Raw genomic sequence first — 15,185 nt, forward strand, 5'->3', positions numbered from 1 at the left:
CATCACAACACCTCGCCAGGCGAAAACTCGCTCAGACGATGCTAATTTACTAAAATGCATAGTTGCGTCCAGGGCGCCGAACACTGACGAATTTTCACTAGTGTTACTTTGGCAATGCGAGCAAATCAAATCGAAGATGCGATAGCATTCAATTCTGCCTAGCGCAACTTTGTTAGAGGTCTTCGCTCAGGATAATTTGCTTACAGCGGGAAATTTAAAGTTGAATGGACGTATATGTTACAGCAAATACATTACATTACACAAGTCCGGGGAACCTTAATAAAGAAAATAGAGCTGTTATAATGCCCTACACATGAGCCCACTTTATAGTTAATGCTCCATATGTTATAAAATGTATGGGGGAACCCAGTTACCCAAAAAAAAATGTAAGGACTTTTGCATTCTATCACTCTGAATAAAGAAAAAGACACAACGGTATAGGATCCATTATCCGGAAACCCGTTATCCAGAAAGTACCAAATAATGGAAAGGTCGTCTCCCATAGACTCCAGTGTATCCAAATAATCCGATTTCTTTTTAATAATTTCAATTTTCTCTGTAATAGCAAAACAGTACCTTGTACTTGATCCAAACTAAGATATAATTAATCATTATTGAAAGCAGAATAAGCCAGTGGGTTTATTTCATGTTTTCATGATTTTCTATTAGATTTAAGGTATGAAGATCCAAATTACAAAAAAGATCTGTTATCTGGAAAGCCCCAGGTCCAAAGCATTCTGGATAATAGGTTGCATAGTATTTTTAACACAAAACAAAAACTGTGGTACCATGCTAGCCAGTAGCAAAAAAAAGTAAAAACAAAAATACAAAAGTATTGTAGAAATGATACCTATATTAGCTAACAATAGAAATACATTTCAAGCTTTTGGAGCACCAAGGCCCCTTCAGTCAAAACCAGACAGGTGGTAACCCTAATGCATGCTACATCACACACATTGTACAACTAAGATAAGATCAATAAGATCAATAAATAAGATCAATGAATCATAATGGTACAGTTTTGTTATAGTTTAGAATAAAATGTGTGAGATCCTTATCTAAACAACATGCTATATAATAACAATGTATGTTTTGTATTTGTTTGATCACTTTCTAATGAGATATGTAAAATCTCAAAGAGTAGTTTTGTCACTAAAACATATTAATTCAGGAGATCCGGCACATGTCTGGCAAATCATAGGTCACTCACTATATGAACCACACAGAGCGTTAAATAAGTTTAATTGCATGTTTAAATAATGTTAGATTATGGTATATTTTGACTGATTATAGAATGATTTGTATTAGCAGGCAAAAGGATATAAGGTTTGAACTGAATTATGTAATTAAACCTTAGTTAAATGCCTTAAAGTTTTCTATGAATGTTGAAATATAAGGTAGATGCTTTAGCTTTCAGATTTTGGAAAGGAAACTGAATTCTGTTGGATGATCTGCTACTAATATATATATATATATATATATATATATATATATATATATATATATATATATATATATATATATATATATATATATATATATATATATATATATATATATATATATATATTTATATCCCCCCCCACAGGACTTGCTTAATTTCACCTTTACAGCTGTGTCTCCCAAGATGCAAATTTTAGAGTGCATGTATATAAAGCAAGCCATAGACCTTTTACAGGTAAGCCAAAAAAACAAGAATGGGTGAAGGAGAGAAAGCAAAACAAACATAATTCATATATTAATTAAATATTGATCCTCCTGGGTTTTTGTTGTTTATTTTTTTAAGGCCTATCGTCAGGCAAGGATGTGAAACAGCCTAATCAGGAACATGTAGCTCGGCTGTTCTTGCAGTAATGTTGTCAATAGGAGCCTTATTAGAGCTGGTTGACTGTAAGAACGTTCGCATGCGTTCCGTTCGGCGCAGGCGCAGTAATGCGCGCCGGCGCGTGACGCGGACGCCGGCGACGGTCGCTGACGCGGTGGCGACGGTGACGGTCGCGGGCGCAGGGACGTAGGCGGAAACGCCTATGACGGCGACGTCAGCGTGAGGACGCTAGTTTGGCACCAAAAGATATGCATTTAAACCAGATTCAGACTAACATGCATTGCCTGGTTATTAGGTTTATTACTGAAACCCTAGCATCTCTGACTACTTGAATTGCCTGTTGTGACCCTGCCTGAACCTGGACTACGATTTCTGCTGCCTGCCTCGACTCTTCTGCTTGTCTTATCGTTACGAACCTTGCTGCCTGCCCTGACCTCGGACTTCCTGACTACGGCCTTGCCTTATCCTCTGTACCGCGTTTGATAGTCTCATTGGCTACTCTCCACAACCCTGCTCCCTGTTCCATCCCAGGTGGGTAGTGGTTGTGTGAGGCGCTTGTGAGTTCAAGATCTTCAGCTCCAGCTCCTTCTCCGCCTGGATCACACCGGTAAGCCTGACAGTATAACCAGGCCCAAAATGGATCCAGCTGAAGGGGCCTCTCCGTTTGCTGTCCTAACCCAGCAGCTGTCCTCTCTGACGCAAGCGGTCCGGGAGCTGCAAAGTGGATATGTCAACTACAGGAGCATATTAGATCTCATCCGCCAGCGGCTCTCCCTTCCACTTCTGCTGCCACTCCTCTTGCACCAACAGAGGTTCAAGTCATCACATCGGAGATCTCTGAACCCAAAGTGGCTTTCCCAGAGAAGTTTGCCGGAGACCGGAAGCTGTTTCGGAATTTCAGGAGCAACTGCAAGCTGCTGTTCTCCTTAAAGCCCCACACCTATCCTACTGAGCAAACCCGGGTTGGGGTTATTATCTCTTTTCTCACGGGAGAACCACAGACCTGGGCCTTTCGTCTCATGGACCGCCACAGTCCAGTCTTGGCTTCGGTGGATTCCTTTTTTGACGCAATGGCAGTCATTTTCGATGATCCCCACAGAGTCGCTACTGCTGAGGCTGCCTTACGTGCCCTGAAGCAAGGGGTCCGTCCTGCTGAGGATTATACGTTGGAGTTCCGGCAATGGGCAGATGACACAGAATGGAACCCTGCCGCACTAAAAAACCAATACCGCTTCGGACTTTCTTCTGAGTTGAAGAACGAATTGGCCCGTACTGGCATTCCGGACAGTTTGGAAGACCTCATCCTCCTCGCTATTCAGCTTGATCAGAGGCTCCGAGAGCGTAGAGAGGAAGAAAAGGCGGAGAAAGCGGGTCTTTCATCTGACCAACACGCTTTTTGTGTTTTTCGTCTTGAGTACAAGAGTGCATCGTGCTAGCTGATAAATAAAATGAATCTTTTTGAGGATTGTGGTGGTCTTCTACTCTTTTTCCTCCTTTGACTTCTTTCTTGTGGGAACTAACCCCAGCTTTGTGTTAAAAAGTAGAAACGTTCCAATCCGCTCACCAAGATCCTACTCGGGTGCTGACGGTGATTACTAAAAATTTCTTTGTTCTTGAAAAGCCGCTGAAATGATGACTTTGATGTGTCTTCTCCTTTTCCCGTTATCTGATCCTTGGTACAGAGCACACCATCATCAATTGGCTACGGTGAAGATTCTTTCAAATTTCGCTCTTCTGTTGATTCTCTAAAAGGTCTGTTTTTTATCCCCTACTTCGGAAATTCATGAACTTCTTCCTCAGGCTTATTGGGAGTTTTTGGACGTTTTCAATAAGAAAGGGGCTGACAAGTTACCCCCTCATCGCATTTATGATTGCCCTATTAATCTTCTTCCTGGGGCCCAGATTCCGTTTGGTCGAGTTTACCCTTTATCCGAGTCAGAACTTGTGGAACTTCGTTCTTATTTAGATGAAAATTTGGCTAAAGGGTTTATTAGACAAGTCTTCTTCTCCAGCAGGAGCTGGGATTTTCTTTGTCGAGAAGAAAGACCATTCATTAAGGCCGTGTATAGACTACCGGGATTTGAACAAGATCACAGTTAAGAATCGTTACCCACTTCCTCTCATTCCTGAACTTTTTCAACGATTGGCGGAGGCTAAGATCTTTTCTAAATTGGATCTTCGGGGCGCTTACAATTTGGTCCGAATAAGAGAGGCGATGAATGGAAGACAGCCTTTCGTACTCGTTACGGGCATTTTGAATACCTGGTCATGCCCTTTGGTCTCTGCAACGCTCCGCAACTTTTCAACATTTTGTTAATCGACGTTTTCAGGGACTTCCTCGATATATTTGTCATCATTTATTTAGATGATATTCTTGTTTTTTCTAATTCTTTGGAAGAACACAGAGTTCATGTGAAGAAGGTTCTGGCCGTCTACGCACTCCATCAGTTATATGCTAAAGTTGAGAAATGTGTGTTGAACAATCATCTGTAGATTTTTTGGGGTTCTGTATTTCTCCTCAGGGTATTCAGATGGACTCAAGGAAGATTTCTGCAATTCTTAATTGGCCGATTCCATCTTCTAAGAAGGCCGTTCAACGTTTTATCGCTTTGCAAATTTTATAGAAAATTTATAAAAAATTTTCTCAAGTCATTCTTCCAATCACTGAACTGACGCGCAATAATCAAAAGTTTGTTTGGTCTACTCAGGCTCAGGAGGCCTTTGAGAAATTGAAAACACTCTTCACTTCAGGTCCAATTCTTCACCATCCTGATGTTTCCCTTCCTTTCATTCTGGAGGTAGATGCTTCAGAACTTGCGGTGGGTGCTGTGTTGTCTCAGAGAACTGGGTTTCAAGAGGATCTTCATCCTGTTGCCTTCTTTTCTCGTAAAGCTGGCCAAGAGTGAGTGTAATTACGATGTGGCTGACCGTGAATTACTCGCTATCAAGCTGGCACTTGAAGAATGGAGGTACCTCCTCGAAGGGTCTAAACATCCGATTCTCATTTTTACTGATCACAGGAATCTGCAATATTTACGTTCAGCTAAACGGCTTAGACCCAGACAAGCAAGATGGGCGTTATTTTTTATGAGATTCAATTTTCATCTTACTTACCGACCGGATCAAAAAACGTTAAAGCAGATGCTTTATCTCGAATGTTTTCTTCTGAAAACGAGGTTTCCTTGGCTCCTGAGACAATTCTAAATTCTAATAACTTTCTTCTGCTTCAACCACCCTGGTGGATAGAATTAAGGACGCTTCTTTAAACATTTCTGAACCATCGTTACTGCCTAAGGAAGGTCTTCTTTTTCATCAAGGCAAAGATTTTTGTCCCAGAATCAATGCGTTTGGAGGTTCTTAAAAATAGTCATGATTCTAAATTGGCAGGTCATCCAGGTATAAAGAAAACTATTGTCTTGGCAAGAGATTATTTTGGTGGCCTGGGATGGCTAAGGACTGTTTTAATTTGTTGCTTCATGTGAAATTTGTTCTAGATCTAAGGACTCTCACTCTAAGCCTATTGGTCTTCTTCAACCTCTGCCAGTGCCTTCCCGTCCATGGGGATCAGTTTCTTTGGACTTCATTTCCGATTTACCATTGTCCTGTGATTGTTCCACCATTGTTGTTTTTGTTGATCGTTAACTAAGATGGCACATTTTAAATCTCTACCAAAACTTCCCTCCGCCTCCGAGACTGCCGATACCTTCATTAAAGAAATGGTAAGACTCCATGGCCTTCCAGATGAAGTAGTGTCGGATCGGGGACCACAATTTACATCACAGTTCTGGAAATCATTGTGCAAAGCACTCAAGATTTCGGTGTCTCTTTCCTCTGCGTTTCATCCTCAGTCCAATGGCCAGACCGAGCGAACTAATCAAACTCTCGAGCAATACCTGAGATGTTATTCTTCTTACCTCCAAGACGATTGGGTCAATCTTCTTCCTTTGCGGAGTTTGCCTATAATAATTCCCATCACTCATCAATTAATCAGTCCCCTTTTTCGCAAATTATGGTCTTCATCCAGTAACTTTTCCCTCTGCCATTGTTTCTGATATTTTAGTTCCGCTGTCAAGGACAGATTAACTTTTCTATCGAATAATTTCAAAGGCTCCAAGAAAACATGAGGAAGGCACAACAAAATTTCAAGACTTACGCTGATCGGAGGCGGAGAGGCGACCCAGAGTTCAAGGTGGGTGACCGTGTGTGGTTATCAACTGTTAACCTTAAGCTTCTTGTCCCAGTAGGAAGTTGGGTCAACGTTTCCTGGGTCCTTTTTCTATCATCCGCCAAGTCAATCCTGTGGCCTTCCAGCTTAAACTTCCAGCATCCTGGAAAATACATCCTGTATTTCATGCTGCTCTTTTAAAACCGTCTCGATGTTCCGATTTCCTGGGCGTTCAGCTCCTCCACCGCTTCCCGTGGTGGTTGACGGTCAAGAGGAATTTGAGGTGGAAGAGATCCTGGATTCCAGATTAAGAGGCAAACGGCTCCAGTACCTGGTGAGGTGGAAGGGTTATGGTCCGGAAGAAAATTCTTGGGAACCGGCATCCAACATCCACGCTCCTGATTGTTGGACAGATTTCATGGAACCTATCCTGGTAAGCCTGCTGGTTGTCGGTCCTGAGGCCGCTCCTTGATGGGGGCAATGTAAGAACAGTCACATGCGTTCCGTTCGGCGCAGCGCGGGCGCGGTAATGTGCGCCGGCGCGTGACGTGGACGCCGGCGACGGTCGCTGACGCGGTGGCGACGGTCGCGACGGTCGCGGGCGCAGGGACGTAGGCGGAAACGCCTATGACGGACGCGCTGGCGTCAGTTCCGCGACGTCAGCATGAGGACGCTAGTTTGGCGCCAAAAGATATGCATTTAAACCAGATTCAGACTAACATGCATTGCCTGGTTATTAGGTTTATTACTGAAACCCTAGCATCTCTGACTACTTGAATTGCCTGTTGTGACCCTGCCTGAACCTGGACTACGATTTCTGCTGCCTGCCTCGACTCTTCTGCTTGTCTTATCGTTACGAACCTTGCTGCCTGCCCTGACCTCGGACTTCCTGACTACGGCCTTGCCTTATCCTCTGTACCGCGTTTGATAGTCTCATTGGCTACTCTCCACAACCCTGCTCCCTGTTCCATCCCAGGTGGGTAGTGGTTGTGTGAGGCGCTTGTGAGTTCAAGATCTTCAGCTCCAGCTCCTTCTCCGCCTGGATCACACCGGTAAGCCTGACAGTTGACGGCATGAAGATGGAAACGTTTTTGTGGGATCATTCAGCTCTTCTTGAGCTCCCCATAGTCAGTGAGGATCCAACCCTTTTTGAATTTGTTTTGAAGAGAATGGGCAGTGGCAATATTGGTCTAAAAAGGTTTGTGATCCTTCCTTTATATTGTAATAACCATTAAAATGACCAGGGGAAAAGCATGGAGGTTAATTAACACAGGAATAAAGCAATACAAGTTATTGCCCTCTGTCTACTCCTATCAACAATAAACTAAAAAAAACATGAAAACAGAAAATACTGAGTTAAATAGTGCACCTCTATATGCTGTACTTCCAGAAACACATCCAAGTAACATAATTAAACAACTCTTCCTTCACACCTTCAATGCCACAGAATTTGATAATGCTGAAAAATATTCATACAAAGAGTGTTCCAATTTTCAGAATTGCCATGATTCCACTATATGAATATGTATTTTTCCATTACACATCTCCTCTGCTCACATTGGTACATTGGTCGAATATTCATGCTCTCTTTGATTGCCAAAGATTAGGAGCCAAACTTCAGTATATACCATGTGAATTGTATACTAAGAAGTACAATAATATATTCTTACAGACCTCTTGTTTCCTCTTCCTTTTCCAAATACAGGTTCCGGAATATGCGTAACCCTAAAGTCACAGAATACGCCTCAATTCTAGTTCCCAATGTTGACAATGTTCGGACATATTTTTTAAAGCACACAATAATGAAACAAGGTATAGCTGTTCTACTCATTGGAGAACAGGCAAAAACAGTCATGATTGTCCTTCAATGACCATTATGCTAAATTGAGTTGCTTTTTCCTGTTTGTTCCTTTCTGGCTTGGGCGCCTTCTTTGTGAAATCATAAATGTCTGTCTTTCTATCGATCATCTATCAATTCTATTCATCCTATATAGTGTGAAAGGTAGTTTTGTGTGCACAAGGCAAATTTATTAGTTCTTACATTCCCTGTGTACAATAAGTATGGCAAAATTAAGATGAAAAGATTGATGGATAGATAGATAGATAGATAGATAGATGATAGATAGATAGATAGATAGATAGATAGATAGATAGATAGATAACCAGTTTGGTTCTCATAAGGACTTGTTTAATGCATGTAAATATTTTATTACATAGAAAGCTGTGTTGCAGGTCCTGGTTCCTTCTATGCACTAATGCAATAGATATTTATATTTAAATACATTCAAATAAGTCCTGCTGGATATCGTCTTTTTTTACTATATATAGTTTGTTATTTCTTTAGCTGTATATATATATCTATATATATATATATATATATATATATATATATATATATATATATATATATATATATATATATATTATACAGTATGCATGAGTGTAGGGAGCTTTCAGTCTCACTTGTGTGTGTGCAGTCAAAGAGTCCCCAGCCAACCATTTTCTTACTCCTTTATTTGCTGCCTTTAAGCCACAACACAAGGTCAAGGTTACTAAATCACTTGACACAACATCCTCAGAAATTTTGTTTATTCTTTGACTGTTCTTTGACCCTTTTTTATTAAATTTTTGTAGGACCATGTGTGTTGTAAATTATTGCAAGGTGTTTTGATGGCACTGTATTCAAAAAATATATTAAAAAGTCCAAGTGATTTATTCCTGATATATACTGGGTATAGTACCCTTTGTATAGGCTTTAAAAAAGAGTGCAGTTCTATTATACTGACACATAAAGAAGTGGTGATGATGATGCTAATACTACAGCTTTCACAACTATGAGTGTTTCTACTGACACTGGCTTATTTTATTACAACCTTAGAGAAACTGAACAACATTTTAAGTATCTTTCTGATTACAACCCCCTGTTACAGTGACATAAATCATGCACTCTGGAATTCTGTAAGGGATAGTGGCTAAAATGTTGTGGCTTAAGATTCTCAATATAAGCAGCAATGAAATGAAAATACCAGTCAAGGTTATATAAAAGAATAAAGTCCATTAAGATTCATTTCAGTTTTGCATTGCTCACCGTCTGCTACATCAGAGGCTACATCAGAGTGAGATAAAGTATGAACTGAAGACTTGCAGTGTCACAAGGACACATTCAGTTTTCAAATTAAACTTCTTTGACAAGCAGTTCGGCTACCTTGGGATCAGACCTGCCGGATTTTTTGGAATTTAGCCAGACCCTTGGTTGCAATGTGAGATGCCCCTATCTAAAATTGCTAACTTGCATGTTATTTTGCCTTTAACTTTCACTGTTAACACAACTTCTTTTCTAAAGGACCATTTTTCTTTGTCAAATAGTTTGGCTATTTGTATATTAAAAACGATTTGTGACAGGATTTTTTAAGGATTGGTATATTTTGAGCAGATCTTTTGTACCCCCTGTTAACCTTCATTTTACATACAAGCTAGTTGTTTTAAATTATTATATGGCTGATGTTTCCTCAGAAAATGTAATTTTGCAGTAAATATACTTATTTTCCCAATATTTAGATTGTAGCATTGGTTGCTTACATTTCAAATAATTTGTGTTCATGTCCCTTCCTTTAGTGTTTCCTGTTTATGGAGGTCGCAGGAAAGACCGGATTAATGTAGGTGGCTCCAAATGGATTAAGACCGGCCCAGACCCAATCCCTGCAGATTCTTCTGCTGTCTGTGGAATCTTCCTGCCGAGACCTCAATTTATCAGGTAGGTCGCAGCAAACACAAAGTGCACGCACACACGCAATGTGGGGGGGCAGCAGGGGACCTGGAGGGGGCCCTGCAACAGCTGTCTGGTAGGCCCGGGCCCCCCAATCCAACCCTGATTAAGGCATATTTATCAAAATTTTAATTTGTGAATTTTCATTTTTTAAATACAAAAACTTGAAAACTCACCAAACTCGAGTGTGATTTTATTTATTAAAAAAACTTGAATCTTAAAGCCTTGATCCAAAACTATGAAAAAAACTCACAGCAAAATCACTCATCATTTTCAATTAGTTTATCAACTTTAAACCTCTTAAAATAAGGATTAATTAAGTTTGTTGAATACAGATGGAATTAATTATGTTCTGCACACCGAGTACATACAGAGTAGGACCACCAAATTCTCCTCTACTTTTGTGTCTCTTTAGGTAAAAAAAAACAAAACACATTTATAATTTTGCAGCGCAAAGTGTCAGGTTTGTGGACATCTATATTTGTAAATTTTTACCAAAATGTACTTCAAAACTTACAGATTTTTCTTATTTTATAAGGTATAATATATTTTAGGTTATTTTGTTATTAATATTTTAGGTCAATTGTTTAAAGGGGTTGTTCACCTTCCAAACACTTATTTCAATTCAGTTGTTTTTAGATTGTTCCCCAGAAATAAAGACTTTTTTCAATAACTTTCTATTATTTATTTTTTAAGTTTTTTCCAAAATCTAAGTTTGAAGTTGAATTTTTATGTCTCTGGTGTTTGTCAGGTAGCTCAGTCATTCAGGTGCAGACTCTAAACTGTTACAATTTTGCAACATTTAGTTGATACATTTCTCAGCAGCATCTCTGGAGTATTAGCAACTATTGTATCAATTCTAACAGCTGCCTGTAATGAAAGCAAGAGATTCTGCTCAGCAGGGACAAAGATAAGAAATGTATCAACAAAATGTATCAATTTAGAACAGTTTGCAGGATCGGCGACCCCCGCTCCCAGAGCTGCTTCAGAAGGAGAGAAATGACACTTTACACTTCAATATTAGAAACAGTCACACATGGAAAATAGAAAGTCATTGGAAAAAAGTCGTTATTTCTGGTGATCTATCTGAAACCAACTAGTTGTTTGAAGGTGAACAACCCCTTTAATTCTTGCTTTTAGCGTAATTGCTAGGCTCACTGTTGTCTCTTGTGTAGTAAGGGACAGCAGTATTTTTGCATTGTTAGACTTGTTATTAAATAAACTTGTAATTAAATCACATTCAAACCATAACTGTCTGAAGTAACAAAAAATCTGCTAATTAAAGGCCCTGTTAGAACACACAGGTCCCCCTCTGCAATCCATAAAATCTGTGAGCAGATCTGTGAGCTTTGGACAGATATGATAAATCAACCGTTGTTAGATGGCATTTTATTGCTGCAGTTGAACATTAGGTCCTTTGCCATTTTGACAATAAAAGAGTCAGGTAAAAGATGTAATCTGCTAGCAGATATGAAAAGTTTGCTTGAAACAAACCATTGTCGTCAAAGGCTGGCTCATAAAGTACCTTTGGACGCAGTTGTGCTTTACTGATTATCCACTGTACAGTATATCTAGAAGCAATCTGGCTCACAAATAGAACATTCGAGAACTGTATGTATTTGAGGAGCAGTGGATACGAGTTATCAGAATCTAATACTGTTCTAAACACCAGCTGCCACATTTCTCTTTTCTTGAGGCCATCCCAAATTGAAGTGATGGGTTGACATTAAAATGTCTCAGCTGTGGCTCCTCCAGGACTTAAATGACTCAAAGCTTTCTCTGGTGTAAGGAGCAAAGCCTTTTAGTATGTCACTTTTCAAATATTACTGCTGTTATTTCGTGTAAAATAACAGCAGATAAAATGGGCAGAATATTATGCATACTTTTGGAATTATTTTCTCTTTTCCTTAAGGGCTATACAAGTAAATATGATCCTGAATATCATGCCACCAAGTCTTTGAACTTGTCTTCTGCAACCCTTCCAAACATGTTTCAAAGGAGCATTGAGAATTACATTGGTTAAAGAATGGGAACCAAATATGGGCCACCAGGCAAAAAGAAAACTAGTTTTTATTCATGATATTAATATGTCTATAATCAATGAGTGGGGTGACCAGTAATTTCTGTTTGTCTTATTTTGGCTGATGAGCGTGGATTTACAGCTCCTTTAAGTCCTACTATCAATTCACTCCTGTTTGGTATGAACATAATATTAAAAAAATGCACCGTTGTGACTTAGGTAATGACAGTTGCACTGTCCATGCAGTTATATCAGTGTATCTGTACATCTTCAAGCAACAAGCAGTTCACATTCATCCAGTGAACCAAAAGAAATTGAGTTGGCTCCCTTCTACAAAGCTCTAATTTCATTACTTTTTTACAAGCTTCAGAAATTAATACCAGAAGTTATCACCATGAATAATTTACAACTATAGGATTGTATATACTGTATAAGATGCAAAACATTATAATTAGTTCTTTATAGCAAGCAAAGTCGCCAAAGTTATTAAGCGTCTGTCATAAACAAGTAAGCAATGTTTCAATTAATGTGATGGCCCTGTTGCAATTATTAACTGCAATTAAATTTGGAGGACTTAATTTTTCTGGCACTGTAAAGACATTTCTGGTAACTGAACAGAATGAAATAAGATGTTATTTTGAATATATGTGAGATTACTAAATAAAGCAACACATCACTTGTGTTTGTAAAAGTCAAACATATTTTAAGGGCCAATTTGTGTACAAAAAAGTAATGTTCTTATATTGTGCTTAACTCTAGCTTAATTTAGCCTATGATACATTATAATACTATAAAAAAAAAAAAAAACTTGTTTGTGGAAGGTCTTACGTAATTAAATATTCCTTTACTAATTTGTTATGTTATAAAGGGTAGCTGTGGACCCTGTTGCATATTATGAGAATCTATATAGTCAGCAATAACTGGCGGTGCGTGAGATTAATAATAATAATAATAACCAATTTTTAAACCAATAAAAATAATCTCATCCCGCACTCTGTAGTCACATAGTAAGTAAGGTTGAAAAAAGACACATGTCCATCGAGTTCAACCTTTTTTTTTTTTTTATTAACTACCTATCTGCCAGTTGATCCAGAGGAAGGCAAAAAACCCATCTGAAGCCTCTCCAATTTGCCTTAGAGGGGGAAAAATTCCTTTCTGACTCCAAAATGGCAATCGGACTAGTCCCTGGATCAACTTGGACTATGAGCTATTTCCCATAACCCTGTATTCCCTTACTTGCTGAAAAGCCATCCAACCCCTTCTTAAAGCTATCTAATGTATCAGCCTGTACAACTGATTCACGGAGAGAATTCCACATCTTCACAGCTCTCACTGTAAAAAACCCCTTCCGAATATTTAGGCGGAACCTCTTTTCTTCTAATCGGAATGGGTGACCTCGTGTCAGCTGGAAAGACCTACTGGTAAATAAAGCATTAGGGAGATTGTTATATGATCCCCTTATATATTTATACATAGTCATCATATCACCCCTTAAGCGCCTCTTCTCCAGCGTGAACATCTCCAATTTGGCCAGTCTTTCCTCATAGCTAAGATTTTCAATACCTTTTACCAGCTTAGTTGCCCTTCTCTGTACCCTCTCTAATACAATAATGTCCTGTTTGAGTGATGGAGACCAAAACTGTACGGCATATTCTAGATGGGGCCTTACAAGTGCTCTATACAGTGGAAGAATGACCCCCTCCTCCCTTGACTCTATGCCCCTTTTAATACAGCTCAAGACCTTATTTGCCCTTGATGCTGCTGACTGGCATTGCTTGCTACAGCCAAGTTTATCATCTACAAGGACTCCAAGGTCCTTTTCCATAATGGATTTGCCTAGTGCAGTCCCATTAAGGGTATAAGTGGCTTGGATATTTTTACATCCCAGGTGCATGACTTTACATTTATCAACATTGAATCTCATTTGCCACTTAGCTGCCCAGATTGCCAGTTTGTCAAGATCATGTTGCAAGGATGCCACATCCTGGATGGAATTAATTGGGCTGGATAATTTTGTGTCATCTGCAAACACTGATACATTACTTACAACACCCTCCCCTAAGTCATTAATGAACAAGTTAAATAAAAGTGGACCCAATACTGAGCCCTGGGGGACCCCACTAAGAACCTTACTCCAAGTAGAGAATGTCCCATTAACAACCACCCTCTGTACCCGATCCTGTAGCCAGTTTCCTATCCACGTGCAAATGACTTCATTAAGCCCAACAGACCTTAGTTTAGAAAGCAGTCGTTTGTGGGGCACAGTATCAAAAGCTTTGGCAAAATCCAAATAGTTCATATCTACTGCCCCCCCCACTATCCAGAATCTTACTTACCACATCATAAAATGCAATCAAATTCGTCTGACATGACCTATCCTTCATAAAGCCATGCTGATTGTTGCTCATAATGCCATTCATTAGGACAAAATTTTGAATGTGATCCCTTAACAAGCCTTCAAATAATTTGCCCACCACAGATGTCAAGCTTACTGGCCTATAATTGCCAGGCTGAGATCGTAATCCCTTTTTAAATATTGGAATAACATCATCTTTTCTCCAATCCATAGGCACCATACCAGATGACAGTGAATCTGAGAAAATCTGAAATAAGGGCTGGTCTAAAACTGAACTAAGCTCTCTTAGAACCCGGGGGTGTATACCATCAGGCCCTGGAGCCTTGTTTACATTAATTTGTATTAAAGCTTTTTGAATCATATCCTGAGTCAGCCACTGACTAGATTGAGCTGAACCATTCGTGCAGTTATTAAGTGAGCCTGTGAACCCAGACTCCTCTATTGTATACACTGAAGAAAAGAACTGATTTAACACATTTGCCTTATCTGTATCTGTTACAACCATACTGGTACCATTATTTAATGGAGCAACACTCTCAACCTGCATCTTTTTACTATTAATATATTTAAAAAACTTTTTAGGGTTAGTTTTCACCTCCACCGCAATTAACTCTTCATTTCTTTTCTTAGCCTTCCGGATTGCTGATTTACAACATTTATTACAGTGTTTATATTCATTAAATGCAGCTTCTGTCCCTACAGATTTGTAGTTTTTAAATGCCTTTCTCTTCTTTCCCATTAACTTCTTTACCTCTGTATTAAGCCACACAGGATGATTCTTAGAGCTTCTACGTTTAGTCCTTAAGAGAATAAATTGAGAACAGTAATGATTTAATATCATTTTAAAGGACAACCATTTTTGTTCTGTGTTTTTAGCTGAAAACCTAATGCCCCAATCAATGCTCTGTAGGGCAGCCCTCAAGGCACTATAATTAGCTTTTGCAAAATTCATGGTTTTTGTTGCCCCAGTATATTTTTGTTTTTTGCACCAGACATTAAAAGATATAACATTATGGTCACTATTACCCAGGGGTTCAATGACTTGCACATTTG

The 15,185-nt window shown here is 39.2% G+C and overlaps 1 pseudogene; it reads left to right on the plus strand.

Moving 5' to 3' along the window:
• LOC108719707 overlaps positions 1-15,185 on the plus strand; it is a 218,233-nt pseudogene that overhangs the window by 78,071 nt on the left and 124,977 nt on the right.

This window comes from Xenopus laevis, chromosome 6S (assembly GCF_017654675.1).
Source record: "Xenopus laevis strain J_2021 chromosome 6S, Xenopus_laevis_v10.1, whole genome shotgun sequence".
Classification (NCBI taxonomy): domain Eukaryota; kingdom Metazoa; phylum Chordata; class Amphibia; order Anura; family Pipidae; genus Xenopus; species Xenopus laevis.